Source organism: Astatotilapia calliptera, chromosome 6 (assembly GCF_900246225.1).
Source record: "Astatotilapia calliptera chromosome 6, fAstCal1.2, whole genome shotgun sequence".
In the NCBI taxonomy this organism is placed as follows: Eukaryota; Metazoa; Chordata; class Actinopteri; order Cichliformes; family Cichlidae; genus Astatotilapia; species Astatotilapia calliptera.
Genome location: NC_039307.1, coordinates 38,467,010 through 38,472,686, shown reverse-complemented (window position 1 = coordinate 38,472,686; position 5,677 = coordinate 38,467,010). Strand labels below are relative to the sequence as shown.

At 42.0% G+C, this 5,677-nt stretch overlaps 1 long non-coding RNA gene across 1 annotated transcript; it reads left to right on the top strand.

The window, feature by feature from the left end:
• The first annotated feature begins 2,422 nt into the window (after positions 1-2,422).
• Positions 2,423-5,112, top strand: LOC113024782 (uncharacterized). Its single transcript, XR_003272707.1, has 3 exons — positions 2,423-3,096; positions 4,749-4,894; positions 5,009-5,112. It is a non-coding gene; the product is annotated as an uncharacterized LOC113024782 (long non-coding RNA).
• Positions 5,113-5,677: the final 565 nt, after the last annotated feature.

Below are 5,677 nucleotides of genomic sequence, written 5' to 3'. Positions count from 1 at the left end.
AAGGTTCCTTCATGTAATGATCTGCTAGAGGGTGTGGGGGGGCCACAGCCCCGTCCTCCAGGGCATGAAGCAGGTATGGAGGAGATCAAAACTCCAGACATCCAGAGGCATCAGGCTTTCAAATGAATTAAAAGTCTGTCTGGGTCTTTGGTTGAGTAATAGGCTGGTGTGAAAAATTGCTGCCACATCCCCCCCTTGGCCTATGCTTCGAGATTTCTGGTAGTTAGAATGACTCGGGGGTTTTGATTCATTTAAAGTAACACAATCATCCTGCTGTAACCAGGTTTCTGTAAGGCAGAGTAAATTGATATGTTGATCAATTATTAAGTCATGTACTAACAGAGACTTGGAGGAGAGAGACCTAATATTTAATAATCCACATTTCACTGTTTTACTCTTTGGTTCAGATGTGGATACTGTATTGTTCTTTCTTTGTGATTTTTTTATATTTAAGTTGTTTATTGCTGGTTTTTAGTTTGTTTTTTGTCTGTTTGGGAGCTAACACAGTCTCTATGGAGATGGGTTTTTTGGGGGGTAACCGGAGGGGAGAAGCTGCAGAGAGGCGTGTAATGAGACTGGCTACCTCTCTCTCTTTCTCCCACTTGTGAAGGCGATTGTCGATATGAATGGCCAGGTTAACAAGGGCCTCAAAACTCTTGGGTGGCAAGCTCATATTTCATGCGCTCATTTAACCTGCTGATGAAAGCTCTGTGCAGTCACTTGGATGAGTGACAAAACGTTTCTCCGACAAATCGTTACGTCCAGATGAATAGAATCAACTTTTGGAGATTTACTTACCTGGATGATTAAGCATGTATCAAGACAACAAGTGACCTGCATTGAGGGGAGCAAGTTGTGGAGCCCACATTTGAAACCTTCGGTGAAGTTTAGTCACGAAACGGTAAGTTCAAACCTACATTGGTTGCATGTCCACTGATAGGTGAAGTAACTAATTTAATTATTGATAAGTTAGCAAGTTAACCAGCTAACATCGCCTGATGCTTTCATAGCTAATGTTAGCTATAAATTCACTGGAAATGTTAGCCAGCTAATTTAGGGCCACAAGTTTTTTGTTTTAAATCCGATTTCACCAGAGCAGCTCTGTAGTACACATGAAAATTGCATTAAAGAGTAATAATACAGTCTGGGATAATGCATAAAAAGATCAAACTATAGTCAGCTTATCTGAACCTGAACATGTTTTGCTTTTACATGTTTTAGGTGTGCCTGAAGTTCAGCAGTGTGGTTGGCAAGACCCTGACACAGAGGTTCTACGAGGCCCTTGACCATCACAGTCCTAGGCTCATGGAAAGGCAAAGAGGGATTTCACTGGGCCAGTGTTGGCTGACATGATGCAAAAAACAAAGGTGAGTTTATTTTCAATTCTATATTATATGACCCTGTTTGAAATGTGTGATCTTCTCTCTCCTCCTTCATTCCACCAGACTTCGGATGTGACCGAGGTCAGAAGCCTTGTCTTCAGGGGGGCTTCTTGTCATTCTCATCAACTTTGATTTTTCTTTACCTCATCTCATCCCCCCATTCCCTTCTTCCACCTGTTTACTGCCTCTCAACTTTTCCCTCGACCTCCCTTCCCCTCTCTCTACCATGCATATTATTTTTAGGTTTGGACATGTTAATAGTTACTTTTTTAATGTTATTGTTGTCATTGACTGTTCTGAGTGATTTTCTGTAGCGTTTGCCACCCTGGGCAGTGGGTGGACACCGGACAGGGAAGACAGTTCAGCTGTGTAAATATAGAGCCTGTTTGTACCACTGTGTTGTCATGTTGATGTGATCATCCTGTGTTCCTTTTTCAGGACATTGATGATGAGGAACATTTGTACAATGATGTGCCAGTGGGGATCCTCTGCCCCGAACAAGAAAACATTTCTTCATGATCGAAAATAAATGAGGCATCTCTGCTTCGTTATTTGATTCGAGCTGTTGAAAAGATGTGGGAATTTGTTTTTTGCGTGAAGTGGATCTGAGGTGGTTATCACCAGCTTGCACGAAAATTTTAAGCACAATATGGAGCCACCAAAAAAGTAAAAAATATCAGCAGTTGGGGAGCATTTTCACATGCTATTGCTCAATAATATCACAAGTCTTAAATCAATCTGAGAGCAAACGGATAATTAGGTGTGTGTGTGTGTGTGTGTGTGTGTGTGTGTGTGTGTGTGTGTGTGTGTGTGTGTGTGTGTGTGTGTGTGTGTGTTTACATTACACAGGACCTCATATGGATATTCTGCAACTGATATTTCATTAACTTTACATATCCATTGGGCATGCAGCCCACATGTATTATCAGAGCAGGGCTGCTCTACATCAGACCAGCAGATGTCAGTACTTCCTAATGAGCTGTTAAACGGGGCTGCATGTAATCTGCCTTTTGGAGAAGCAATCGGACAGAAAGATTCGACACATTCACAGAGCTTCATCACATCATCACTATTTAATACTAAATATGCAGAAAACAGGTAAAGTGAACTAGGCAGACTTTTGGAAGCACTACTACAGGAAGATTCTAAGCAGACAAGACACAAACCTAGAAGGAGCTTGCAACACTGAACAGAAGGAGACATAGACATTATATACACAAGAGGGAATCAGGGCAGAGAGGAAACACCAGGAAACACGGCTGGACATAATCTAACTGACGAGACAGGGAAGCAAAACTGAGCATGATGCACATAGGATGAGAGACAGTCAGAACAAAACAAGAAAGACGAAAAACTTTCTCTGTATGTAGACCGACTACATACAGAGAATGGCGGAGGTAGCGAGGGACACCGAGAGAGGGAGAGAACAGAGGAACCAGATAGACACACAGAGACATGACTGGGAAACAGAAAGGCAAATAAGCATGGAGATGGAGGAACTGAGTCCAGACAGAAAACAAGGAGCAGAATAATCCAGAGGAAACCATTTATAGGTCAGTGGCAGAGACAGAGCCGTTCTGAAGGGCATCTTAGCAGGTGGCCAACGCAGGTGGTGACAGAGACGGAGACCCTCAGACAGGTTGGGCGCAGTCTCAGGCTGCAGTTCAAGACCGGGTGCTAGACGAGGCAGTGGAGCAGTGACCTCTGGCAAAAGGTAAATGAAACTATAAAACCAAGAATCAACATAGAATTTTCAAACAGTATAAAGTCCAGAAATGTAAAACTCCTGGGTCAACAACCCAGGACCATGACAGATCTTAAACAGCTAACTGAAACATAGCAAAGTCTACTCTTTAAATGAAAGTCAATTAAGAACCTGCCCTGTTGTACAAACTGAATCATGAAGCCTTTGAAATAAAATGTCACAAACAACATTTTATTTTATTTGTGTTGTATCAAAAACAGCAATAAGATGAAAGTTAACTGATGACTTCTGTAAGAACTAATTCTGTGCTGTGATTGGATCTGGACCCTGATTTGTACTTGTGAAAACTGTAAGTTGAGAAGTATTCATTCAGTTACTTGTAAAGATTATTTTTCAAATATGTTCCCGAGGAATAAAAGATCACAAATAGGTCTGAAATTATTAATTTATACTGTATCTGTCGTGGTCTCTGAGAGTGTCTGGGAGGTTTTGTTGTTGTTCCTAGAGTATTTAAAAGTAGTATGGGAGGGAGAGCATTCATTTTTCAGGCCCCTCTTCTGTGGAACCAGTTTGGATTCAGGAGACAGACACTATCTCTACTTTCAAGATTAGGCTTAAAACTTTCCTTTTTGCTAAAGCATATAGTTAGGGCTGGACCAGGTGACCCTGAATCTGTCAGGGCTCTGTGTGCGGGCAGGCGGAGAGGAGGATCCAAGCCCACACAGAATTGTAAATCAAAACCTCAGCTTTATTGCTGACATGAAAACCAAACATGAAGTGCCATGAATACAGAACCCAAAAAACACACAGGCATAATCTGAGGGTACGACGCGACACTGGGTTGAGGACAACACAGGACTAATATACACAGGGTGATAATCAGGGAATGGGTAACAGAAGGGAGACACAGCTGGGGGAGATCAGGGCTAACGAGACGGGGGAGTTAAGCTGCACACACTAACATAAGACAAAGACTTTCACAATAAGACAGGAAACAAGAAACCACTAAACAAAGATGCAGACACGACACAGAGACAGACTAGACACTGAACAGAAACTGCAATACACATGAGAACCCAAAACCTAAGAACTGATACCTCACCAAGAATAACAGAAACAGATCTATAATGATAATAATAATAATAATAAACAAAGCACCAGAACATCAGAAAATAATCCATAATGCAAAAATAGACCAAAATATAAGAAACTCAAAATGCTGGGTCAACACTGACCCAGAACAGTGACAGAATCCTCCCTTAGTTATGCTGCAATAGGATGCTGGGGATTCCCATGATGCATTGAGTTTTTCCTTTCCAGTCACCTTTCTCGCTCACTATGTGTTAATAGACCTCTCTGCATTGAATCATATCTGTTATTAATCTCTGTCTCTCTTCCACAGCATGTCTTTCATCCTGTCTTCCTTCTCTCACCTAAACCAATCACAGCAGATGGCCCCGCCCATCCCTGAGGCTGGTTCTGCCGGAGGTTTCTTCCTGTTAAAAGGGAGTTTTTCCTTCCCACTGTCGCCAAAGTGCTTGCTCATAGGGGGTCATATGATTGTTGGGTTTTTCTCTGTACCTATGAAGCGCCTTGAGGCGACTTTTGTTGTGATTTGGCGCTATATAAATAAAGTTGAATTGAATTGAATTTTCCACCAGTGGCAGCTGGCCCTCGCCTTTTTGGGTGGAACCTCCAGCACATCACCTGCACTTCATCTGCAAGCAATCAGCAGGAGAGCTTTTAGACTCTCTGGAAATTCCCACAGACCTCCCCTCCTCAGAGCTTGCAAACCCAGACCTGCAAAGTAAGAAAATCACTCACCAGCAAATGTCTCTCAGGTTGCCTTTTACCCATGCAATAACTCCCTCTCCGTATGTTATAAAATCTCTCCCACACCGTGACCACTTCGGTGACCCAGTTTGCTAGGGTAATCCTTCCCTGCTCCAGTCGTCAATTCCCTGTGGCCCTTGCTATCCTGTATCTCAACCTGCTAAGCATTTTCTGTCACCAAAATAAACTTTCTTATAAATAGTCATTTTACGTGTGTTGGTGTCTTCATTTGGGTCCATTCCTTGGGTGAACCTTCAGTTCATGACAGTATCTGGGTTTTTTGGGGGGGTTTTTTCTTGAGTAGTGTCTATTGAATCTCTGTCGAATGCATTACCCTCTGGGGTCTAAGGTATAATCGTCTGTTTTTGACACTTTTGATTTGATTTCTATATTTCACCTTTAAAAACTGTTTATCTCGCCTTGTTTGGTATCATTATTGTCATCATAACCTCAATTGGAGTTATTTTTTCATTATGACATGTTGTTTTTTTGGAGCAACTGTGACATTTACTAGTATTACTAACACACAAAACAATGACTACACTACACACTAACTATAGCCTCCAAACATACTAAACATCAGTAATCTCTCACATGTGAAAACTTGCTCTCTCTCTTTCTTTCGCTCGCCCACCTTCTCTCACTTGCGTCACTCCTAAAACTTCCCCCTCTTCCCAAACAACCAAATGCCACATGTTGCAATATCATTTTTTGATTGGTTGACATGGCACAATTTAACACAAATAGGGAAGGGGTG